Source organism: Pristiophorus japonicus, chromosome 15 (genome assembly GCF_044704955.1).
Source record: "Pristiophorus japonicus isolate sPriJap1 chromosome 15, sPriJap1.hap1, whole genome shotgun sequence".
Taxonomy (NCBI): Eukaryota; Metazoa; Chordata; class Chondrichthyes; family Pristiophoridae; genus Pristiophorus; species Pristiophorus japonicus.
Genome location: NC_091991.1, coordinates 9,805,881 through 9,817,913, shown reverse-complemented (window position 1 = coordinate 9,817,913; position 12,033 = coordinate 9,805,881).

Below are 12,033 nucleotides of genomic sequence, written 5' to 3'. Positions count from 1 at the left end.
TTTAAAACATGATTTTTAGTTTTGACCCCTCCTGCAGCCCCTTTATATTCAGTGGCCCTTTTTGTTTTTTGCCTTGGGTTTCTCTGCCCTCCACTTTTACTCATCTCCTTTCTGTCTTTTGCTTTTGTCTCCTTTTTGTCTCCCTCTGTCTCCCTGCATTGGTTCCCATCCCCCTGCCATATTAGTTTAACTCCTCCCCAACAGCACTAGCAAACACTCCCCCTAGGACATTGGTTCCGGTCCTGCCCAGGTGCAGACCGTCCGGTTTGTACTGGTCCCACCTCCCCCAGAACCGGTTCCAATGCCCCAGGAATTTGAATCCCTCCCTGCTGCACCATTGCTCAAGCCACGTATTCATCTGCGCTATCCTGCAATTCCTACTCTGACTAGCACGTGGCACTGGTAGCAATCCCGAGATTACTACTTTTGAGGTCCTACGTTGGCAACTTGTGTTTATATAACGCCTTTAACATAGAAAAACGTCCCAAGACACATCACAGAGGTGGCATCAGGAACTGGTTAGTGTCACATTGGGGCAGATTTAGTGGTGGGTATGACGATATAGTCTGAGAATCCGCCATCATACTACCGTATAACTTGACCACGATTTCAGGATTTCCGCTAAATCCCGAACTTGCGATCTGTCAGGGTGCGCCTTGGCAGATGATCCGCACCGAAGGGGAAATACTCCTTACTGGCACAGAGTTGGGCTAACTGCCCAGCAGTTACATCCGAAAATGTTACGGTTAGTGAAAGGAGGCACAGGAGCCTATTTCACTGGGAAAAGATCCCATTTTGTATTGAACCTTGAGAGCAAGCAGCAGGTACAATTGCAAGCAATAGAACTTTTACACTAAAATGTGCAAAATCTGCAAAGTATTCCATAAGTTTAATTGAAATGATAGTGTTACCAGAAAACCAGCCACAGAGACAAACATCCTTGTACTGAAAGCATAACGATATTATTGTATTCTGTAACAATGAGCCTTATCTTCCAGCATCTCACGTACAGTTTGTAAATGATACGGTGCCGTGGCAGACGGCACTTTAACATACACAATGTTTAATTACGTTTATTGCACATATACCAAATGAGGAAAGATCGGATAGGCTGGGATCGTTTTCTTTGGAACAGAGGAGGCTGAGGGGAGACCTTATTGAGGTGTATAAAATTATGAGGGGCCTATATAGAGTGGATAGGAAGGACCTGTTTCCCTTAGCAGAGGGGTCAACAACCAGGGCGCACAGATTTAAAGTAATTGGTGGAAGGGTTAGAGGGGATTTGAGGAGTACCTTTTTTCTCCCAGAGGGTGGTGGGGGTCTGGAACTCAACTGCCTGAAAGGGTGGTAGAGGCAGAAACCCTCATCACATTTAAAAATTACTTGGATATGCACTTGAAGCGCCGTAACGCACAGGGCTACAGACCTAGAGCTGGAAAGTGGGATAGACAGAATAGCTCTTTGTCGGCCGGCGCTGACATGATGGGCCGAATGGCCTCCTTCCGTGCCGTAAATTTCTATGATTCTAAATTTCCCCACATTTTATAGAACTATATCTAAATATCTATGTGCGAGCAAGCAGACATTGTGACAAGTACATTATACATAGTTGCACATGAATTTCACGTGGTGTAGGTGGAGAACCGCAACCATATTTTGGTTTTGTTGCCAAAAGTTAGAGTGCACAATCACCCACTCTCACCGAAGCCAATGTTTTGTTTCTGCAAACCTAGCGGGAGATTTTTGGCTCTGACCTTGTACAGACACTGCATTTCAAAAATCTACATGGTGGTATGTTGTTACTAAATTTTAACAAAATGCTGATCTTTACAAAATAAGTCCAAGTACCAGTTTAATTTAAAGTTTTGTAAAGTATTAAAAAGTTTTTCAAAGGTCATTTCAATGCTTCAGACTGAAATAAGTTTATGTGGGTGTGGCTGATTTTTGATGGGTTTTGAGAGCGTCTCTTTTATGCATAGTTTGTACGCTGTGCCCCTGGCCTCCGTGATACTTAAAAGATAATGATAGGATTGGGCAGAGTCAACACAGATTTATAAAAGGGAAATTATGTATGACGAATCTGTTAGAGTTTTTTGAGATTGTAACTAGCAGAATAGATAAGGGGGAACCAGTGGATGTGGTGTATTTGGATTTTCAGAAGATATTTGATAAGGTGCCACACAAGGGGTTATTACACAAAATTAGGGCTCATGGGATTGGGGGTAATATACTAGCATGGATTGAGGATTGGTTAACGGACACAAAACCGAGAGTAGGAATAAATGAATCAATTTTGGGTTGGCAGGCTGTAACCAATGGGGTACTGCACAGATCAGTGCTTGGGCAACAGCTTTTCACAATCTATATCAATGATTTGGATGAGGGGACCAAATGTAATATATCCAAGTTTGCTGGTGATACAAAGCTAGGTGGGAATGTAAGCTGTGAGGAGGATGCAAAGAGACTTCAAGGGGATATAGACAGGCTAAGTGAGTGGGCAAGAACATGGTAAATGGAATATAATGTGGAGAAATATGAAGTTATCCACTTCGGTAGGAAAATAGAAAAGTAGAGTATTTTTTAAATGGTGAGAGATTGGGAAATGTTGGTATTCAAAGGGACCTGGGTGTCTTTATACACCAATCACTGAAAGTTAACATGCAGGTACAGCAAGCAATTAAGAAAGCAAATGGTATGTTGGCCTTTATTACAAGATGATTTGAGTATAAGAGTAAAGACGTCTTACTACAATTATATAGGGCTCTGATGAAACCACACCTGGAGTATTGTGTGGTCTCCTTACCTAAGGAAGGATATATTTCCCATAGAGGGAGTGTAACGAAGGTTCACCAGACTGATTCCTGGGATGGGTGGGGGAGGAATGTCCTCTGAGGAGAGATTGAGTAGACTACGCCTATATTCTCTAGAGTTTAGAAGAATGAGAGGTGATCTCATCGAAACATCCAAAATTGTTACAGGGCTTGACAGGGTAGATGCAGGGAGGATGTTTCCCCCCGGGCTGGGGAGTCTAGAACCAGGGGTCACAGTCTCAGAATAAGGGGTCGGCCATTTAGGACTGAGATGAGGAGAAATTTCTTCACACAGAGGGTGGTGAATCTTTGAAATTCTCTCCCCCAGAGGGCTGTGGAGGCTCAGTCTTTGAGTAAATTCAAGGCTGAGATCGATAGATTTTTGGATATTAAGGGAACCAAAGGATTTGGGGTAGTGCAGGAAAGTGGAGTTGAGGTGGAAGATCAGCCATGATCTTATTGAATGGCGGAGCAGGCTTGAGGGTCAAATGGCCGACTCCTGCTCCTATTTCGTATGCTCTTAAGTGATGTAATACATGGCGTGCCCTCTGCAGCACCGAACAGCAAGTCTACGTGTGGGGCGGTGGGAGCAGATTCAATAGTAACAGTCAAATGGGAATTGGAAAGATACTTAAAAAGGAAAAGAATCACAGGGTATGGGGAAAGAGCAGGGAGAGTTGGACTAATTGGATTGCTCTTTCAAAGAGCCGGCACAGACACGATGGGCCGAATGGCCTCCTTCTGTGCTGTAAGACTCTGTGATATTTTCAGATATGCTGATTGCTGCCAGATCGGGGATTGCGAAATCAGAGACTGTCCAGATTTCCATCAGCATTTATTGGGAGTCCGACATTGGGACAACGTTATACGAAGGCCCATGTAAACAGTGACTGACACGAGACATGATCGTGTAAATAGAACAGAGTGCATTTAACAACAGCCACTGTCAATAATACAGGCCAACGGCAACACCACTTCACATCCCTCCTCTCTCCCTTTCCGCACACTTCATCAAACTTTCCAAATGTTCCCTTATATATCCAGCTCCCCCTTCCCTTCCCCAGGAGTAGGAAGGGACACAACTCCGCCTTCCGACAGTTGGTAAAAATAGAAAGAAAGAAATCGCATTTCTATAGAACCTTTCATGACCACAGGATGTCTCAAAGCGGTTTACAGCCAATTAAGTACTTTTGGAGTGTAGTCACAGTTTTAATGTGGGAAAATCGGCAGCCAATTTACGCACAGCAAGCTCCCACAAACAGCAATGTGATAATGACCAGGTAATCTGTCTTAGTGACATTGGTTGAAGGATAAATATTGGTCCAGGACACTGGGGAGAACTCCCCTGCTTTCGAAATAGTGCCATGGGATCTTTTACGTCCAGCTGATGGGGCCTCGGTTTAACATCTCATCCAAAAGACGGCCCCTCCGATAGTGCAGCACTCCCTCAGTACTGCCCCTCCGACACTGCAGTGCTCCCCCAGTACTGCCCCTCCAACAGTGCGGCGCTCCCTCAGTACTGCACTCGGATGTCAGCCTAGATTTATGTGCTCAAGCCTCTGGAATGGGACTTGAACCCATGACCTTCTAATTCAGAGGCAAGGATGTTACCCACTGCAATCGTGTTCTTTAGCCTCCCATATAAATATGGCGAGATGTCATGTGTCTGACAAATTTAGTAACAGAATGCTAATTTTTCATCAAACTTTGTTAATTAATTAATATATTCCAAGTTTGAGAATCTTTTGATCCTTGCTACGATATCTAATTATAGAAAGACTTGCATTTATATAGCACCTTTCACGACCACCGGACTTCCCAAAGCACTTTTCAGCCAATGAAGTACTTTTTGAAGTGTAGTCACTGTTGTAATGTAGGAAATACAGTAGCCAATTTACACACAGCAAGCTCCCACAAACAGCAATGCGGTAATGACCAAATAATTTGTTTTAGCGATGGTTTTGGGATAAATATTGGCCCCAGGACACCGGGAAAAACTCCCCTGCTCTTCTTTGAAATAGTGCCATGGGATCTTTTCACATCCACCTGAGAGAGCAGACGGGGCTTCGGTTTAATGTCTCATCCGAATGACGGCCCCTCCGACAGTGCAGCACTCCCTCAGTACTGTCCCTCCGACAGTGCAGCGCTCCCTCAGTACTGCCCCTCCAACAGTGCAGCGCTCCCTCAATATTGTCCCTCCGACAGTGCAGCGCTCCCTCAGTACTGCCCCTCCAACAGTGCAGCGCTCCCTCAATACTGCCCCTTCGAATGTGCAGCGCTCTCTCAGTACTGCCCCTCCGACAGTGCAGTGCTCCCTCAGTACCGCCCCTCCGACAGTGCTGCACTCCCTCAGTACTGCCCCTCCGAAAGTGCAGCGCTCTCTCAGTACTGTCTCTCCGACAGTGCAGCGCTCCCTCAGTACTGCCCCTCCGACAGTGCAGCGCTCCCTCAGTACTGCCCCTCCGACAGTGCAGCACTCCCTCAGTACTGCCCCTCCGAATGTGCAACGCTCTCTCAGTACTGCCCCTCCGACTGTGCAGTGCTCCCTCAGTACCGCCCCTCCGACAGTGCAGCGCTCCCTCAGTACTGCCCCTCTGACATTGCAGCGCTCCCTCAGTACTGCCCCTCCGAATGTGCAACGCTCTCTCAGTACTGCCCCTCCGACAGTGCAGTGCTCCCTCAGTACCGCCCCTCCGACAGTGCTGCACTCCCTCAGTACTGCCCCTCCGAAAGTGCAGTGCTCTCTCAGTACTGTCCCTCTGACAGTGCAGCACTCCCTCAGTACTGCCCCTCCGACAGTGCAGCACTCCCTCAGTACTGCCCCTCCGACAGTGCAGCACTCCCTCAGTACTGCCCCTCCGACAGTGCAGCACTCCCTCAGTACTGCCCCTCCGACAGTGCAGCACTCCCTCAGTACTGCCCCTCCGACAGTGCAGCACTCCCTCAGTACTGCCCCTCCGACAGTGCATCACTCCCTCAGTACTGCCCCTCCGACAGTGCAGCTCTCCCTCAGTACTGCCCCTCCGACAGTGCAGCACTCCCTCAGTACTGCCCCTCCGACAGTGCAGCGCTCCCTCAGTACTGCCCCTCTGACATTGCAGCGCTCCCTCAGTACTGCCCCTCCGAATGTGCAACGCTCTCTCAGTACTGCCCCTCCGACAGTGCAGTGCTCTCTCAGTACCGCCCCTCCGACAGTGCTGCACTCCCTCAGTACTGCCCCTCCGAAAGTGCAGTGCTCTCTCAGTACTGTCCCTCTGACAGTGCGGCACTCCCTCAGCACTGCCCCTCCGACAGTGCAGCGCTCCCTCAGCACTGCTCCTCCGACAGTGCAGCGCGCTCTCAGTACTGCCCTCCGACAGTGCGGCGCTCCCTCAGCACTGCCCCTCTGACAGTGCAGCACTCCCTCAGCACTGCCCCTCCGACAGTGCAGCACTCCCTCAGCATTGCCTCTCCGACAGTGCAGTGCTCCCTCAGCACTGCAATACAGTTCTAACTATAGATTTTGTGCTCAAGTCTCTGAAGCAGGACATGAACCCACTCAATATTGTGTAACTGCCTTGAAACACACCTGTGTTGTTCTTTACAATATCTACAGCTGAAGTTATTCAACTTGTTTTTGTAAGGTTTATTGGTTTGTTGCCAACATGTCTGGTAAACAATGGCAGGCGGGAGGTTGAAACATCTCATTGGTAATATGCTACCACGTGTTTGGAATTGAGTTAGATCAAGATTTTGGCTCCTGCATCTTAGGCGATAGCACGTGTTGCAGCTTGGCTCAGCCGGTAGCACTCCTGTCGCGGAGCCAGAAAGTTATGGGCTGTACATTGTCACACCGCTCGGGGACATGAGGACGTAATCTATGCTGCCTTTTGAGTGTGCTGAAGCGAGGGTCCAAGGTTACTCCTAGAAACATTCTTAGCTCAACCCACACCCCCCAAAAATAGATCAACTGGTCATCCTTCTCTGCTGTTTGTGGGATCTTTCCGTGCACATAGCTGATGTGTTTACCCAACTGCTCTACACGCGACTGGGGCCCAGGAAAGGTGAGGGCCCAGGAGTAACACGGCCCAGCCTACACTGTGATATGTGCGCGCACTCGGTCCGTGCAGCAGAGCAAGTCTCCAATCATTTTGAGTAACCCTTGCCACTGGACCAAGACCTAGCTCGGTCAAGCCCGTGTGGTGGCTGGTGTGCAACGGCCACCACACGTTAAAAAAATCCACGCACAGGCAACTCCCACCCTTCACGATGTAGTTCGGGATCCGGAATATTAGGTCCTTCATTGAAAGACCTGTGAACTCATCCCTTTTTGGTGTGGAAGCAAGTCATCCTCGCTTCGAGGGACCACCTATGATGATGGGCTCTACACTCACACAAATTCTTCTATGAATCAACATACTGACACACGCCATGATGATCATTGTTTGAAGAGTTTTATTTAGCCAACCTCACAGAGGTGACAGTTACAGACTAAAGATATCGCAAGACAACTTATCATTGGAAAACTGTGGCCCAATTTGCGCACAGCAAGCTGCCACAAACAGCAACGTGATAATGACCAGATAGTCTGTTTTAGTGATGGATAGGATGAGGGATAGATATTGGCCCCAGGACACCAGGGATAACTCCCCTGCTTTTAGAACATAAGAAATAGGAGCAGGAGTCGGCCATTTGGCCCCTCGAGCCTGCTCCGCCATTCAATAAGATCATGGCTGATCTGATCTTGGCCTCAACTCCACTTCCCTGCCCGCTCCCCATAACCCTTGACTCCCTTATCATTCAAAAATCTGTCTATCTCCACCTTAAATATATTCAATTAAATATATTCTTCAAAATAGTGCCATGGGATCTTTTTACGTCCAGCTGAGAGGGCAGACGGGGCCTCGGTTTAACGTCCCATCCAGTTCCAAGATGCTCATTGAGATTGCAGTGCAATCAGTGTGTAATGAGAAGCTTGGTCAAGATTACAAGAGGGAAAGATTTTGAGGGTGAAATTGTGGTTCACCCAGCAGTGCGAGGCAGGGTCATACTGAGCTGACACATGGGACCGAAAATCAGGCACGGTGTAAACATGGGGACGCTGATTCGCTATTTGTGTTATTAACAAAGACCAATTTCACCCCCTCAACCATCCCCACACTTTTGTATCCAACCCCCAAACAAGGACGTTGCCAGGACTGGAGAATCTTGAGGAAAGATTGGATAGGCTGGGGTTGTTTTCTTTGGATAAAAGGAGGCTGAGGGGAGACCTGATTGAGGTGTATAAAATTATGAGGGGCCTTGATAGAGTGGATAGGAAGTACCTTTTTCCCTTAGCAGAGGAGTCAACAACCAGAGGACATAAATTTAAAGTAATTGGTAGGAAGTTTAGAGGGGATTTGAGGGGAACTTTTTTCACCCAGAGGGTGGTGGGGGTCTGGAACTCGCTGCCTGAAAGGGTGGTAGAGGCAGAAACCCTCACCACATTTAAAAAGTACTTGGATGTGCACTTGAAGTGCCGTAACCTACAGGACTACGGACCAAGAGCTGGAAAGTGGGATTAGGCCGGATAGCTCTTTGTCGGCCGGTGCGGACACGATGGGCCGAATGGCCTCCTTCCGTGCTGTAAATTTCTGTGATATGTATGAACCCTCAGCAAGATCACGATGCTCCAACCACCGAGAGGTGTTGGGCCGGCTCGATGCACCAGCCGGGCGTCACTTCCACAAGGTCGCATCCTGCAACGTAATCCACCATTTCTTATCGAGTTGTTTGAAAAGGGATACTGGAGCTGATGTTCCTGCTCCGGTGTCTGGGGCCATTGAGCGTGGCACATTGAGGAGATGCACGTCATTAACCCAACACACCCAACTTTTCTTTTCTCTTCGGAATGGCTGGAAGGTTGAAAAATCCCCGGATTTGCTCCATCTCTTGCACACCCGTGTGATCTGATAGTCCCAGGAGCAGGGACTCTGCTTTGCGCTGCTTATGAAGTCAGTGACAATTCAGGTCTTTCTGAAGCAGCTGTGACATGACACGGGTTCTGTGAATCTCCTACTGTTGACAGTTAAAGGAGATTGGGGAACTTTTATCGCCATTTGACTCAGCCTTTTCAGAAAAGACACACCAAAATAAAATAAACAAACCGGTCCACCAGCCTCTGTGAAGAGAAGGGGATGGATTAATGGTCTGGGGGCAGAATGAGCAGCGATGAAGTCGGATTCACAGTTATTGATCGGTGGTGGGGTGAGAGCGAGAGGCAGCACTAACACAGCCATTAATGTAACATTAGGAACAGGAAGAGGCCATTCAGCCCCTCCAGCCTGCTCTGCCATTCAGTGAGATCATGGCTGATCTGCACCTCAACCTCATTTACCCCCCTTTGCTCCGTATCCCTCGATACCCTTACCCAACAAGCGTCTATTGATCTTGGTCTTGAAAGCCCCAATTGGCCCCCCCAGCATCCACAGCCTTTTGGGGGAGAGAGTTCTAGAGTCCTGCTACCCTTTGTGTGTAAAAGTGCTTCTTGTTTTCGGGCCCAAGATTGGCCTAGATCTAATTTTGAGATTAGTCCTCTCGCTCTTGAATGTGAAAGAGCAAGGGGGCCCAAGTTGGGGCCTCATAAGGTTGAACTTCCTCTCCATGATTGGGACATCTGCCATCTCTCTCCTTTACTGGTTTTGGCTTTGAGTTCTGAGGAAGGATCTGTGCCCAAGATGTTGATTCATCCTTTTATGGATAGGAAAGGCCTATTTCCCTTAGCACAGGGGTCAACAACCAGGGGGTGTAGATTTAAAGTAATTGGGGGGAGGTTTACAGGGGATTTGAGGGGAAATTTCTTCATTCAGAGGGTGGTGGGGGTCTGGAACTTGCTGCCTGAAAGGGTGCTAGAGGCAGAAAACCTCACTATATTTAAAAAGTATTTGGATATGCCGTAACCTACAGGGCTACAGACCGAGAGCTAGAAAGTGGGATTAGGGTGGGTAGCTCTTTGTCGGTTGGCGTGGACACGATGGGCCGAATGGCCTCCTTCCGCACTGTAAGTTTCAATGAGTCTATGATTCTCGTTCCAGATGAGGGCCAACCCACTATATAATTCTGTATCCAATTCCTATATTGATTAGTTCGTGAACACGGCCAGCAAAGTTGATCCGATTTCAACGGGGCCGTGTTCATCTCCTAGCGAAACACTTTCAGCAAGTGCTTCAGTGAGCGGACGTACTCGTCGTTCAGAGAAAAGTGCGACTGACTGCCCGAGCGTTTCCTGAGCAGTTCAGACTTTTCATCCATTATTGATCGAATGAGAGATACCCAACTATACTGATTGAACACAGAGTCACCGTTACAGAGGCCAATATATCTGATCGTCAGGCTGGGTGAAGATCATACGTTTGGTCTCTATTTCTTGTTTAATTTTGTAAAGAAAAATTTGTGAAATATATTAATGGGGACCTATTAGAGGTCTTTTAAAATGATGAAGGGGTTTGATAGGGTAGACGTGGAGATGTTTCCGCCTGTGGGGGAGACCAGAATTAAAGGCCATAGGGGCCGATGTTGATCAAGGCCCCCGCCCGCCCAAAATACCGCCGAGGTCCCTCGAAGGTCAGAGGGTGGCAAATGGACGACGTACGCCGCCAATCTGGGCGGCAGCGGGCGGGAGGTCTCATTCTCGGCGGCAGAGGCACTTGCCGCCCAAGTGCCGCCGAGGATGGAGTCGGGTCCCACGCAGGGTCGAAGACCTGGAAAAAAAACAGCAAAAAATAAAAAAAACTATCGGATGACCTTCAGGGGACCCCATCCAGGGTAAGTCGCTGTGGAAAAGAAGTATTAAAATGTTCACTTACCTTTTTTTCAGGATCTTTAGACTCCCCGTTGGGGACAGACCAGCCTCCAGCCAGCAGGTCCGCCCCCGTTCTCCCGCTGACTCCCGCCCGCAGGAATCTGGGAGCTCGGCGGGCGGTTGGTCAGTTGGGCCCTCGGCCGTCCGCTGACGGTTCCCGGCGGCTCTCCCCTCCCGCCCGCCCCCAAAGTGACACTGGGCGGATCTTCTGCAGGGATGTCGGTGGCAGTGGGCAGCAGTAAGCGGCAGCGGACGGTGAGGTGATGAATTTCAGCCCCCATAAGAAAGTCACTGATAAACCCAATGGGGAATTCAGGAGAAACTCCTTTACCCAGAGAGCGGTGAGACTGTGGAACTCGCTGCCACAGGGAGGGGTTGAGATGCATTTAAGAGGAAGCTGGATAAACACGCGAGGGAGAAAGGAATAGAAGGATATGTTGATGGGGTGAGATGAAGAGGGGTGGGGGAGGAGGCTGGTGTGGAGCATAAACACCGGCACGGATCATCTGGGCCGAATGGTCTGTTTCTGTGCTGTAGACGTGGAGTAAATCTATTCCTCAAAAAAGGTTTGGATGGAAAAGCTGATTGTTCATTGAAGTTATGTCATATTCACATTGTAAGAGTAACTGTGAAGTTCTGCACTCAAAGTGGAGCCTTGCTAGATGCAGGTTGGAGCTGGTGCTATAACACTATAGGTCTGATTTAGAAAATTACCCTCCATATGTAAACTTCAAGTTCAAAGAATTCCTGCCTCTTAACAACGAAATACTGAAGGTCAGTTAAACCTTACCGCACTGATTCAAATTCAGGCTTATCGTTGAAATCGTATCAGATTGTGTCCTGTAATCTTATGGAACCTGTAGCTAGAAAAACCAACAGTACACTTAATGTGCAAATATTGAAATGTGGTCTGACCTACATTTTGGGTGGTGCAGTCAAATTACCATATTGGCATGCATACACGCCGCAGCTGCATATAGGCGGCACCCATAACTGGAGCCCTAACCCATCACCTCCCCCCCCCTCCCCCACCCCCGGGAGATATTAATTTGCTTATAAACTGCACCCCAACTTAAATTGAATGTTTGTTTTTGCAAACCTGTGGCTTATACACAAATTAATATGCTACATAAAGTGTCAAACATGGCACCGACACGATCCACAGAGTGAGAACAACGTTAACAAGGAAATATGAGGCAATCAGCGGGTGCAAGTTAAAGTGAATTCTGTTTCTTAGTCGCTGGCCCGTGAACTGGTCCACACACGTGTCGATGGGCCATCGTTCGGGCCGAAGGCCAACGTCAAACTCCTGTGCGGGAAATACATTTTTCTTTGGTGGCTGCATCCGTTCAAACTCATTTGTTCATCCCCCTCCCCTCCCCCCGACCCCCCCCCAAAAAAAAA